The sequence below is a fragment of the Pinus tabuliformis genome, chromosome 4_1 (assembly GCF_031772625.1).
Source record: "Pinus tabuliformis cultivar Carrire ecotype Pingquan chromosome 4_1, CPIR1, whole genome shotgun sequence".
NCBI classification, from domain to species: domain Eukaryota; kingdom Viridiplantae; phylum Streptophyta; class Pinopsida; order Pinales; family Pinaceae; genus Pinus; species Pinus tabuliformis.
The window spans coordinates 421217109-421231934 of NC_142303.1; the positions used below are offsets into that span (position 1 = coordinate 421217109).

Sequence of the window (14826 nt, forward strand, 5' to 3'; positions counted from 1 at the left end):
CTTTGAAGAAGCGCAAGAATACGTTATGTATATCAGAGGCATTGTAATGATCGAACATCGCCATTGCCGTTACCGAAAACACCAGAAGCAGCACGACTAATTGAAGATGGCTGATCCTTTTGGGTAAGAATACCTTATGTATAAGAAGCATTAAAATGATTGAACGTCACCATTAGCTGTACTGATTATATTAGCTAGATTTTCACCGGTACAGGGAAAAACACCAGGGGCGACGACAATTGAAAAGCATATCCATATAGGACAATAGAAATTATCATATAAAGTTGTTGAAACGGACTGCTTTCATAGCTCAGTTGGTTAGAGCACCCGTTTAGTAAGCGGGAGGTCATGAGTTCAACTCTCATTGAAAGCATCGTCAAATTAACAATCGAAACGGGAACAGATGGGAAGGTTTTATATTTTTGAGAATTCCTGAGATGCTAGGCAATTATGATGGAAACAGCATCGTCAAATTAACAATCGAAACGGGAACAGATGGGAAGGTTTTATATTTTTGAGAATTCCTGAGATGCTAGGCAATTATGATGGAAACAGCATCGTCAAATTAACAATCGAAACGGGAACAGATGGGAAGGTTTTATATTTTTGAGAATTCCTGAGATGCTAGGCAATTATGATGGAAAGAGCATCGTCAAATTAACAAGCGAAACGGGAACATATGGGAAGGTTTTATATTTTTGAGAATTCCTGAGATGCAGGGCAATTATGATGGAAAGTTTTTATATTTTTGAGAATTCCTTTCTTAAGAAAATGGCAGTGAGATTAAATGTTTGTTACAACAGCGAGATTAAATGTTTGTTACAACAGCAACGCAGGGCAACTTAGACGAAAAACTAATATTTCAGAGACCTTATTCAATCAATATTTGATGGAAAGTTTTTATATTTTTGAGAATTCCTTTCTTAGGAAAATGGCAGTGAGATTAAATGTGTGTGACAACAGCAACGCAGGGCAACTTAGGCGAAAAACTAATATTTTACTTCAAACAGTTAAGGGCTATTTCAGAGAAACAAAATGCTGATCTTTCGCCTTAACCTTCTTGAATCAATATCTTCGTTCAGGGCATTGACGGTAAATTTTCTTTATTTTAGTTTCTACTTTCTTTTCTTTAAAAGCATTTCTTGCCTTAAGCTTTGCGTTCAGAAAATTAATATATAAATGCTTATTTCACCATGCAAAAGCAGCGAAAACAAAATGCTGATCTTCCGTCTTAACCTTCTGCAATCAATATCTTCGTTCAGGGCATTGACCGTAAATTTTCTTTATTTTAGTTTTTAATTTTTTTATTTTTTTTTTTTTTTTTTCCTTCCTAGAAAAAAGCATCATAGATTATATTGAGATAACATAAAAACCATCATAAGATACAAAAAGATGGCAAGAGAAGCCAGGAACATCTTGATAAACAAGCAGAAGTCAGATGTCCGAAAAGTCACTTTGTGCAGAAAGACAAATACATCAACATGGAAACATAAAAGACTGAGAATACAGGAATCCGTATTACAAAACATATACATCAGGATCAGGGATCATGGCATAAATGCACCAAAAAAAATAACCAAAAGAAACAAATTCCAAGAGCAGCCATGACATCACATCCACCATTACTTCCATAGACAAAAAGCCAAAGTCATATAGCGGGCCCATTCTTTTTGGGCTGCTTTTTTGGGACTGAATTGAATATTGCAATGATGTGACACAAAATGGATCTATAGGTATCCTTTGAGTCTCTGAAAATTTTATAATTCTCCACTACCATGCACCTTTGGCTCCCTTTGTCTGCACCACCATTCTAAAGCTGCAGGGATAGAATCAAAAACAACATGAGGAAAACCAAGAAGAATGGCCAAATCATACCAGATTTGCTGAGAGGATTGCATTGGAAGAACATGTGGAGATTTGACTCCTCTTCTGATTCACACATCCAACACCTGCTAGGGCTGTGCCAGCGTCTTTTCCTCAAATTATCCCATGTCAAATTCTTATTATTAAACACCATCCATGCGAAAAGAATCATCTTTGGGAGCATCCCGATTTCCAAAGAACCATTGGAAATTTAGAGCTTGAATGTGGAACCTTTTAATTTCTTCTTCTTTAAAAGCATTTCTTCCTTCAAGCTTTGCGTGCATAAAATTAATATATAAATGCTTATTTCACTATGCAAAAGCAGCGAAAACAGAAGGCCGATCTTTCACTTTAAGCAACGAAGGGCATATCAGCCATTTCAACCAAACAAAAAGCTGATTGCAAGGTTTGCGTTCAGAAAATTAATATATAAATGCTTATTGCACTATGCAAAAGCAGCGAAAATGGAAGGCCGATCTTTCACTTGAAGCAGCGAAGGGCATATCAGCCATTTCAACCAAACAAAAAGCTGATCTTTCACTTTAACCCTCTGGAATCAGTATCTTTGTACCTGGCATTCATGGTAGTTAACTTCTTAAAACGTCATTTCTTGCTTCACGCTTTGCTTTGATAAAATTAATATAAAAAAATTTAATGCTTTGTATTTTCTGAAATTAATACATTTACGGTTGGTGTACTCCCAGCTGCATGAACAGTGTCATAAATTTTCCTTATATATTTTATGAATATATATCAAAGGAATGACTTGCTATATTTTTTTTTATTTTAATCATGTGTTTTTGTCAAAAGGAAAAGAGGCTGGCTGTTATGATATTAATTAAGCAAAAACCAGTACATATAACATCAGAAATTGTCCACAGAAATAAGTCTAGAACAGCATTCCAGCGTCAAAGGAAGCAAAAGATCACGGGGATATGTCAAAAGATAATCATAACCAGTAACCAATTACTGCTAAAAACCAAAATCAGGCTTTATACAAGTAACTAGATAATCTTGAGATGCATATAACAGCACAAAAACAACAAAGCCCATTAAAAAAATGATGACAGGTCCATATTACCCTCCTTCATCACTTTTCTTTCAACCACAAATCTGAAATGCAATATACCTGCAACAGCAACCATACTTTGTTTCGAGAATCCATCGGCCACTCCATTATGCTCCCTGTATACATGTGTGAGAGAAAAGTTTTCAAATGAAACTAACAGTGACCTTGTATGGTCCATCCATCAAGAGTGGCACCGAGAAGGAGGATCTTCCTGACACAGGTTCAATTATGGACCTTAATAGCTTTTATAAACGAAATACATTTGTGCAACCAATGGATAAGAAATTCACAACAAAACCAACCAACTTTTTAAATAGAGAGGAAAAGCTTTCAACATTATTTTGAATGTTATAACAGCAACTAACCCATTTTAAAATGGTATTACATCTAATATATCTAGTGTCTCACTAAACCGTGATCTAAAAATTAGTATATACGTACTGTCTAGTGCTTTATTATTTTTTCCGTTCCCAATAAAAAGATAGATGTGAGGGATGGATAAAATAAACTCTGTGATAAGGAGATAGATGTTTAATTCACTAATATTTAGTCCTTTTAAATACCACCAAGTATTTTAATTAATATATGATCTTATGGAAGAACTTAAGCCACTTATCAGAGAGATGGTTTAGCGGAAGAATGGAAGGAAATCTTGCCATAGAAGAATAATTGAGAATAAACATTTAAAGCAAAGAGGGATGTATAAATTTGGAAAGTTCAAACATTTTATATTTCTCTATGAAGTTTGATATATATTTTGGGATCTAGATATAAATAAAGGTTCATATATATTTTGGGATATCTCTTTGTTACGTGGAAGACCCTCACCGAGCTATTCGAAAATGGTATTGATGCCAAGAATTTGGCATTGAGGGACAAGCTCATAAATATCCACATGCAAAAAGAAGAAATCATTCCACATTACCTCTCGAGGTTCAATCAATGTTGAGATGAGCTTGGAGGAGTTGGACAAAAAATTCTCTCTTCAAAACTAGTGAGCCTAGCTCTTCTAGGCCTTCCAAAATTCTAGCACAACTAGGACTCTTTAAATGGAAGGGAGAAATTGCCAAATTGGGAGAGACTTTGGTCTGATTTGGTGCAGGAAGAAATTCGATAAAACACTAAAGATGGAGTAACATCCAAATCTGAGGAGGAAGAGAATTTTCCTTGGTTGGAAAGGGTAAGAAAAGAAAGGGAAAAAGGCCCAAATCAAACCAGAGACTAGCCAAAAAAAGGCAAGAAGGACTTAAACAATATAAAATGTTTTCATGGCCATGAATTTGGGCATTATGCAACAAAGTGTCCGCACAAGAAGTCTAACAAGAAGCCTTCAGGAGGAGTAGGAGGTGAAGCACCTGCCTCATAATTTAAATTAGACTTCATCCTGATTGCATCCATGACAAGCACTATAATGGGGAGTGTGTGGTATCTAGATTCAAGTGTCTCGTTCCATATGACAGGATGCAAAGAATTCTTCAGTAGCCTAGAGGAGACGAATCTCCAGATGCACATAGAAAATGGGGAAGATGGGCAGTACAATACTAAAGGAATTGGTACCATGACCTTTAAGAGGGAGTTAGGTTCCCATCTTCATCTAAAAGATGTTATGTATGTACCTGGGTTGAAGAAGAACTTGATCTCTGTAGCTGTATTGGAGAATCGTTGTTATGATGTCGTTTTCAGTAAAGGGAAAACCTTTCTGAGAGATATCGCTACCAGGTAGGTGAAACATATTAGAGTTTGTGTCAAGAACCTATACAAACTTGAGGTGGAAGCTTGCGCTGCACTGAGTAGCAAGGCAGGAGAAGTGCAGAATCAGGATGTTGGAGAACTCCTGCACAAGCGCATGGGACACTTACACCAATGAGCCTTAAAAATCATGTAGCAGATGACAACCATCCCCTGAAATGCACCCTTGACCAACATGATGTCTGCAAGGGATGCACATTGGGGAAATATTTCAAATCCACCTTACATGGTCGAGATAACAGAGCTGGAGCAATCTTGGAGTGAGTCCACTCTGATTTAAATGGACCATTTTTGTAATAGCCTTGGTGAAAATTCCATGTAATAAAAGTTAATAAAAAAAAATAATAACCACGGTTGATGAGACACTTATTCCAAGTTGATTATTGGGCGAGACATCCTAGTGTGGGTGTTCATTTAAGTTAACATGGCTAAGGAAATTGACAAAGGAAACGACTAAGGCTTTGGAAAGGAAAAATGACATTTTTGGCACATTTATTTATGAAAATAATGGAAATTAAGAGAAAAAGGAGGTGAAAGGTCGTAGGTTGCATGTGAGGAGGAAAATGAAGGAAAATAATGGAAAATGAAGAAAATAGAGGCCTCATTAATAAAAAGGCTTCTGAGGATTAGTTGGTAACATTTTGTCAGTTTAGTTTTGAATCTCTCTCATTATTCTCTCTCTCGTACTCTTGGATACTTAGAGTTTTTCTTGGAGCACTCTAGGAGAGTGTGGCATACTTGGATTTTTGGAGCAAGAAGGAAAAGGAAGAGCAAGAAAGCACAAGAGGACATTAGAATCAGCAACTACAACGGATTTGGCTTGCAGGTACCAAGTTGCATGTATGTTTTCCTCACTAGTTTTGGCATGCATGAAATATGCATGTGGATTATTGGTCTTGATCTATCACTGGCATGGAGGATTTCCTGGATTCACAGTGGATTGCCTAGCCTTGCCATTTCCTGTATAGCCATGGAGATTGTGGGTTTATTTCCTTGTTTTGTTTTGGTTGGTTTTCATGTTTTTTTTAGCTTGGGTTGAGTTATTAGTTCCTGTAAGCTCTGGTTAGACAAATGCTCTGGAAGCCCTATAACAACTTGGGTTGAGTTACTAGCCATGGAAGCCTTGGTTGGACAAATGCTCTAGAAGCCCTTGGTGGGTTGAGTCACTAGTCCTGGAAGCCTTCGTTGGACAAACACTCTAGAAGACGGACAACAGCTGTGGGTTGAGTTACTAGTCCTCGCAGCCTTGGTTGGAACAAATTCTTTGGAACCCTGGAAGGCTTGGATAGAGACCAATCTAATGATGGTTTTGTGATGTTCAACTGTGAGGTGGAATTACTGTTTGATGGGTTGAGGTGGTTGGCCTCTGGAAGCCCTCAATTATTTTGGATAGATGTATTCTATGAGATCCCACATTCATGCTTGGAATATGGCACACAGGTGAATGGTTGAAGAGAGATTTGGCTCAACCATTATACCGTCAGGTGGAACATGGAAATCTCATCTCGGGTTTGGAATTTGTATCATCAATACGAGGCTATTTCTCCTTGTATCTCTATGAGTAGTATAATGGTTTATATGTGGATTATATGGCTATGATTTCCTTGGTATTTTTATTGCTATTATGTTGGTTATGTATATGTTTTATGACAATGGCTATGTATGGCTCTCATCATGTTTTTACTTGTGAATGAATGATTCATGTATCTATGACCTAATGGATGAAATGACAAATGATGTGTTGAGACATCAATGCTTCTTAGTGGTTCTCAACGAAGTATGAGACCCCTATACTTAGATATGTTATTTACACATGTAGATTACATATTCGTGATATGTTTGATGAAATGCATGTCTTGGCTAGTAGGGGTCCATTCAAGGGCTTGCTTAAGTATTTGTAATTTTCTCATTATTTCATTGTTATCTTTCTGGTTTGAAGGTGTTATTCCATTCTGGGTAGTGACCTGGGCTCTGGGCCTGAAAAAGTGGCTCAAATCCTAGGGACGCTGGCACAACACCGAGTAAAATAGTCCCTGGACGCTAGCATGCCTTGTCATGAGAGTGTCTAGAGCCTCCTGGATGTTGTCCATTCCATAGGATGGGAACATCCAAAGGTCAAGAGGCCTAAAACCTTAGTGGGACCTAGGGGTTGGTTACCATAAGAGTTGGGATGGTTCTCAGGGGTCCTGTAGCTAATGTGGAAGGTCTGTATGATGTGTTTCCGTTGATTCCATTTCCTTGAGGTCATCTAGGAGGTTGAACCCAATTATAATAGTCTCTCATCACATGTTTACCCCGGTTGGTTAGTTACTTGGGTAGATGTGGGAGGAGGGTGTTACAAAGTGGTATTTGAGTATGGCCCACCCCTCATACTGGATGGGTTGTGTGTTGGTCATGCATTATGTCGGTTGCTTATGTTTTTATTGTATTGTGAGACAATGTGCTTGTTGCATTTGCATGGTGTTGATCATGGTTGTAGTGATGTCGCCATGTGGAAGTGAATGTTGTTGTCGTGGAGTGCCTCGTCATGAGTGCATGACTTGTTACATGTTGTTAAATTCCGCTTACATTTATCATTCTTGTATGATTGGTTACATGTTGCCTACATGTTGTTACAAGTGTTGTTCGTTTATGCTTGATTATATGTGCTTATGCTTATGTGTGGTCCATAGTTATGCTTGGGTGTTCTCCACATGTATGTTGGTGTATCGTTTACGTTTATGGTAGTGCATTGTCCACATACATTGGTACGGTCGATGTTGTCATGCACGAGGGCATGGTATATGTGGTTTGCATGGTCATGCATGGGTGACTGGACTCTAACTAGAATGAGGACTATATGGTTATATGCTTATGAGTTATATTTATATATTCTATTGTGACTATGTTATACACACATTTCGTTGATTTGTTGATATTGCAGATGAGATATCCCCCCAAACTATGCTAAGGTACATTGGTTTATTGTGATTTGGTTTAGCTGACATGATATACCTTGCAAGAACAATATCAAAGATGAATAACAAGATGGTAGACTACAGTTCCCGAGACTCTCCCTATGGATCAGATGAGCAACATAGTGTTGGGCATTCTTATGATCTAGGAGACACACTAAAAATATTAAAGGAAGAGATAAGGAGTCATCATTTTGGGATTCAACTGCGTTAAGTAAGTCATTCATGTATGACCATTTCGATGAGAGGTAGTCGTAATTGACTATTTCTCATGATTTTTGAATAGTTCAATTAGCACTCATTACATCAGGTGATGCTCACAGGGGTGAAGAAGTGGGATTGAAACTAGTGAAATGAATCACATAGCATCAATCATCACTTCCAGGGCTTGCACCCAGTAACCAGGACTTCCCAGGAGGTCACCCATCCCAGATCGCCTCTGGCTCAAGCGTGCTTAACTGTGGAGTTTTCCCCACAATCAAGCCCACTTAGCTTGCTACCCCATTTGCAAAACCTTAGCAAGTATTGTGCCTCATGAACCATTCATTGCAAACAATGATAGAATTATAAATGCATAGGAGAAACAAGCAGAGGTAAATACAGTGATACTTCAGAGTTTGTTAGATTTTTAGTGAAAGGGACCATGTCAGATCAACCATGAGTAGGAGGAAATAAATAATGGGGCATATGGAAGTAGGTCTCATGGTGGTCACAAGTCGGATAGAGACGACACAGTGAGAGATGGCAGATTGTTGGACACTTCAGATAGAAGAGATGATGGACACAAGTACTATCCTAGTTCTGGTTCAGATAGGCACTAAGATCGCCATCATTATCATCCTTACAGGTGGAGTGATAGGGGATACTTTCCATATGAGTTTAAGATAGAAAATCCACCTACTTTTGATGGAGAGATGAAGAAATTGCAGGATGCAGAGGCATGGTTTCTTGGCATGAGGAAGTTCTTCAAGTTACATGATTATTCAGAGAACATGAAATCTAGAGTAGCTACATTTAGTCTCAAAGGTAAAACAGACATTTGGTGGGAAGATGTGAAGAATGTCAGGTGTATTCATGAGGAGGACTTGACTTGGAGTGAGTTTGAGAAGCTATTCAAGAAGAAGTACCTATCATAGAGATACTTTGATGGCAGGGAAAAATAATTCTATGAGATAAAGATGGGATCGATAACAGATGAAGAGTACACTAGAAAATTCTTGGAACTACTGAGGTATGTGCCTTACGTCATAGAGGAGAAGGTCAAGATTCAGAGGTTTATTAGTGGATTACCGGTTGCATTCAAGGACATGATTGAGCTCAATGAACCTAGATCATTGGAGGAGACCATCCAAAAGCTAAGCCATTGCTATGAGCAATTGAAGCAAAGATTTGAGACTAAGTCGGACTGGAAAGGTAATGAAAAGACAAAAGGAAAATGGGACAAGAAGCGAGCAAGACCTGAGGGTCCAGGTAATAAAGAGAACGTAGGTCCATCTAAGAAGTTCAATGCATCATACATAGGACAATGATTTTGATCGGAAGAACATAATAAGGATGCAGGCTAGAAGCCTATAGAGTGTTGGACTTGTGGCAAGGATCATCAAAGGGGAGATTGTTCGCAGAATCAGGGTGGTAGGCCTCAGGTATATAGTGCACAGGATGCACAGACTGTTGAGGATGTTGGTTAGAGTGTTCCTCGTAATTATGCAACATTGGATAACAAACAGACAGACCATTAGGCATCTATCATTGAGATGGATGGTAATCTTTGTGATCAAGTTATTTCTATTTTGATTGACCTTGGATCTAATTATAGCTATGTTAGTCCTGACTTGGTGGATAAGTGTGGTTTGGATACGAAATTGCATGCAGAATCTTGATTATTGCAATTGGATATAGATACAAAGAAACAAGTTCATCATTGGGTAAGATCTTGTGAATTTGATTTGAATGGTATGCCTACCGCAACACATTTGAATGTATTACCGATGAGATCATACAATATGTGGTTGGGCATGGATTGGTTGTATCTTCATAGAACCAAGGTGGATTGTTATGAAAAGGTCATTGAGTGCTTGGATGACAATGGGGAATCGAGAGTCTTATAGGGGAAGAAAAAAGCCACATCAATTAGGATGGTGACGGCTATGTGGGTAAAACATAGTCGAAGAAAAATGTGTGTGTTATTTGCAGTGCACATTTCTAGTGACAAGGGTAAGGAAGTTGAGGATGCAGATGTTTTGAGAAGGTACCCAGTTCTACAACAGTTCCAAGATACATTTCCTGAGGATATTTCACAGTTTCCACCTCACAGGGAGGTAGAATTTTCTATTGAGTTAGTGCCAGGGGAAACTCCCGCATCAAAAGAACCTTACAGGATGAATACACCTAAGTAGGTAGAGTTGAAGTTGAAGTTGAAGGAAATGTTGGACAAAAGATACATTAGGCCAAGTGTATCACCGTAGGGTGCACCGGTACTGTTTGTGAAGAAGAACGATGGTAGTCTCAGATTATGCATTGAATACAAGCAGTTGAACAAAGTGACCATCAAGAACAGGTATATGTAGCCAAGGATTGATGACTTGTTCAATCAGTTGAAGGGAGAAACAATGTTCTCGAAGATTGATTTGAGATCTGGATATCATTAGTTACGCATACAAGAGGAGGACATTTACAAGACAACTTTCCAAACCAGGTATGGACATTATGAGTTTGTTGTAGTTCAATTCAATTTGACTAATGCTCCACCTAATTTATGTGCTTAATGAATAGTGTGTTGCATATGCATTTGGATAAGTTTGTTATTGTGTTCATTGATGATATACTGGTATATTCTAAAAATGAGGAAGAGCATGTCGAGCATTTAGCAACAGTGTTGAGATTATTGAGAGAGAATCATCTGTATGCTAAGCTCAGCAAGTGCAGTTTATTTCAGACTGAGGTACATTATTTGGGACATGTTGTCTCTAAGGAGGGCATTGCAGTAGATCCATAAAAGATAAGGGCCATCATTGAGTGGGTATCTCCTAGGAATGTAGATGAGGTGAGATCTTTCATGGGTTTGGTAGGCTGTTACAAGAGGTTCATTAGGAACGTCTCACATATTTCTTATCCTATTGCATCATTGCAGAGAAAGGGTAAGAAGTTTGAATGGACAGAGGAGTGTGAGACTAGTTTTGATTAGCTTAAGTAGTTGTTGACACATGCTCCAGTGTTAAAGATTGCAGATCCAGACAAAGAATCTATAGTATGTACATATTCTTTCAAGAGAGGACTTGGTGGAGTCCTTATGCAGGATGGGCAGGTGGTATGCTATGATTCATGAAAACTAAATGAGCATGAGCAGAACTACCCTACACATTATCTTGAGTTGGAAACGATCATACATGCATTAAAGATGTGGAGGCACTATCTTTTGGGCAAGAGTTTTGTGTTGATGAGTGATCATAGTGGTTTGCGGTATCTATTTGACCAACCAAATTTGAATGACAGGAAGGCTCAGTGGTTGGCTACGATTAGTGAGTTCGATTTTGAGATCAGATATATCAAAGGTAAAGAGAACAAGGTGGTAGATGCTCTTAGCAGGTGGGTATAGGGAAATCACTTAGCAGTTATGAGATCCTATGGGATGGACTTACATGATAGGATCTTACAGGCAGGTCAGCAAGATGTCAGGTATATGGAGATTATGAACAGATTGTAGTAGAGTACGGGCAAATGTACATGTAGTAGTACATGTACATGTGGTGGTACGAGTATAGGTACATGTAGTAGTACAGGTACAGGTGCAAGTGCAAAAGATGTGGACAATTGCCTTACAAAAGATGGATTGGTTAGATTGAGAAACATGATATATGTGCTAGATAGTAGTGAGCTCAAGAAGGTGATCTTGAGAGAGTTTTATGGGAAACCATATTTAGGTCACCTAGGTCATCAGAAGACATTGACTACAGTAAAGAAATTTTATTATTGGTCGAATCTGAAGAAGGATGTGGCAGAGTTTGTGGCTAGGTGTTTCGATTGTCAGTGTGTGAAGGCAGAGTGTAAGAATCCAGGTGAACTGCTACAACTGATTGCGATTCCAGAATGGAAATGGGAGGTCATTTCCATGGAATTCATCACAGGTTTGTCGAGGACATTGAGACAACATGATTCCATCATGGTTGTTGTAGACAAGTTGACAAAGGTTGCACACTTCATTCCATTGAAGTCTACATTCTCAGCTAACGATGTAGCATAGGTATACATTAGAGATGTGGTGAGATTTCATGGTGCTCAGAAGGAGATTGTGTTAGACAAGGATGTGAATTTCACTTCCAAGTTCTTGAAGGCATTATTTGCAGGTTTGGGCACAGAGTTGTCCTTTAGTACAATTTATCATCTGCAAACCAATGGACAAAAAAAGAGGGCCAACAAGATATTATAGGACATATTGTTGGACACCTAATACTCTAAGAGTTATGGTGTGGAAGATAAACAATCAAAGGGAGTCCAAGAGACCTTGGAATATGGAATCCAGCGGTCACTCCAATTTATTATAAAATGTATGTCATTGTGAATAGGAATGCATTCAATGTTGATCATTCCGATTCTTGTCTTCACCATGGATATGTTTAACATGGTATCAAAGCAAAGTTTTTCTTAGAAACTTGTCAGATTGCCTCTCTAAATTGGTCATATCTGCCACTCTGAGTAGTCCTAAAACCCTTGATAGCCTGTACTATTGTTTTAATGTTCTTCCTCAACGTTTTCTCTACCATTATTCGTGAAATGCGTTGGTCCTACCTTGAACAACCCTCTATACTGTGTTGTGCCTACCATATCTACACCACTCAGAACTGTCTTAGGCCTACGTTACATTGTGCATTACAACCTCATAATGGCATGATCGTTTCTATGTGTGCGTTCTATCTACCCTCCTCCATGAAAGTTTTCGTATTCCAAATCTCAAATCTTGACTGAATACTTTTGTGAATAATTTTGGGTAGTGTGGCAGAACTATAGTGATTTGTAAGGAAAACTGGGTAAAATGAAATTTCAAGCTTATTCATTAATATTGGACTTGATATCAGGCAAATTGGTTTCTGCATACATCAAGATTTGCATTAATAAAGCACTTTGAGATTTATGGATGAAAGTTGCAGTGAGTGCGTTACAAATCCTTGTATAGGATGAATGTAGCATCTTATTAAATGTGTCTAAGATATATCAAAAGCATATTCCTGTAATTGTATTATAAGCAAAGGCAAAAGGGGATATACATCTTGTTGGAAATACTGAGAGGGGGGTGAATCAATATTTCTTTTCAATTGTTACTTTTACCAGCTAAATCATTTATATTTAGAACACAAAATGAACAATAAGAATAAATGTTTTTATTAATTTATTTTTCACAATAAATCAAGTACAATGTATATAAGGTTCCAATCCTAGATGAAAACACAGATCTTTAATATCCCAGGCTCCAACCTATTGCCAAGCACCAACTTGGACTTTTTTGAGGCTCTGACCTCTAGGGCACCGACCATATCTTCTTAAGGCCGACCTCGCGTTTAGAGGTTCTAACAACTAGGGCACCAACCCTTCTCTGGTATAGACTCTAATATGGTTTCTTGAGGACTTTGATCCTCTAGGGCTCCAACGCTATCTTATCCAAGGCACCAACCTTGAATTTAGGAGCACCAACTCCAAGGACACAAATCTTGTATTTTCCAAGCACCAACTTGGACATTCTAAGGCACCAACCCCAAGGGCTCTAACCCTATAGCTTCACTTTGCCAAGGTATGTTTGGTTGTACTTCATAGCTCCCAAGGTCTTCTTTACCAAGCCCTATCAATCTCTAGCTTCAATGTACTCTTCACGCAACATCATCAATGACAACCTTATCATATAGAAGATGTCACCACTGCTCTTCATCATACCCGGAAAACTTCACCAAGTCACCTCCTGATGACATCAATGATGTATCATGGTCTTCAATTTTATCTCCAAGATCTCTTAAGGCTTCTCAAAATATCGTCAATATTCTTCAAGGTTATTGCATAAATAATTCAATCAAAGTCTCCAAAACCCTTCACCAGCTTTGATTAGTGATGCACTTACTTGTATGTCCTTGACCAAATTCTTTGTTGTTCTTTGTTCCAAGCTCTATTCACTATCCAGGGTTCAAAAGAGTTTCTTCAATATTGAACCTTTTAAATGCCAATCTGAGATCTACCCAAACCTTTAGCAAGTCTTCCCCTCAGGATCACAGTCTATCACTATACACCGAGAAAATCCGAGCTTGAAGCTATTCTTTTTTCACTGTCCAGGGTCCAATTCTGCTTCAAACTATGAACTCAAACTTAATCCTTATTGTTGTAGCAGCCTATCAATATCCAACAAAATTCTATTATGAGTGTCTTCCACAAATCCAAGATAAAGACATATTGACCGAGCTTCTTCCCAAGTAATTGTCCCAGGCCATGAAAGGTATCCAAAGTTTATTGTCTGAATTATGGTAGGATTGTTTTATGTCCCAAAGTCTACAATTCTTCCATAAAAAGAAAGGCACAAGAGTCTACAATCTGTCCACGGGAGACTATTCTTCAAAGAATGTCTATCTGAGCCACACAAGATTGTCAAACAGTGATCTGTGCTTCTCCAAAAGGTGAAACAGGTCCTAAGATAAAGATATATTTATTACAAATAATCCTCCAAAGGTGGTTGTCACAAGTTCTATTCTTCTGTCCTTAAGTCCGAACTCTTTAAGAATATTTTAATCACTGAAAATTCCAAAACTTTGATCTTAAAACATCCTCCTCGGCCTTCTAGCTGTCATGTCCCTTTTCTCTATGTTTTCACTGAAATTACTTGAGGAAAATAGAGGTTTGAGCCTCTCTTTATATACCCTTTCTGTCCTTGAAATGAACAGTCACGTCCTCTGTTTGGAGGCTGACTTGTGTAGGCTGCTCAGGTCGGCGCCATGTCCAGATTTAATAAATTAACTTCAAAAATTCACAACTTTCAAATTGCTTGGATTTTTGAGTTGTGTAATAGCTCATTGGAAAGGAAAAATTATGCTCTAAAAGATGGTCTAGGTCTCATAATCAGATTCTACCTATAAGGAGGTGAAAACTATTTTTTAATGTGATTGGTCGTTATTTAGTGTAGAATTATAGGACAACAACATTTTTCATGGATGGGCTTCT

The 14826-nt window shown here is 38.1% G+C and overlaps 1 non-coding gene across 1 annotated transcript; it reads left to right on the plus strand.

The window, feature by feature from the left end:
* The first annotated feature begins 299 nt into the window (after window positions 1-299).
* On the plus strand, window positions 300-373 carry TRNAT-AGU (transfer RNA threonine (anticodon AGU)). The gene has a single exon. It is a non-coding gene; the product is annotated as a tRNA-Thr (tRNA).
* The last annotated feature ends 14453 nt before the right edge of the window (window positions 374-14826 follow it).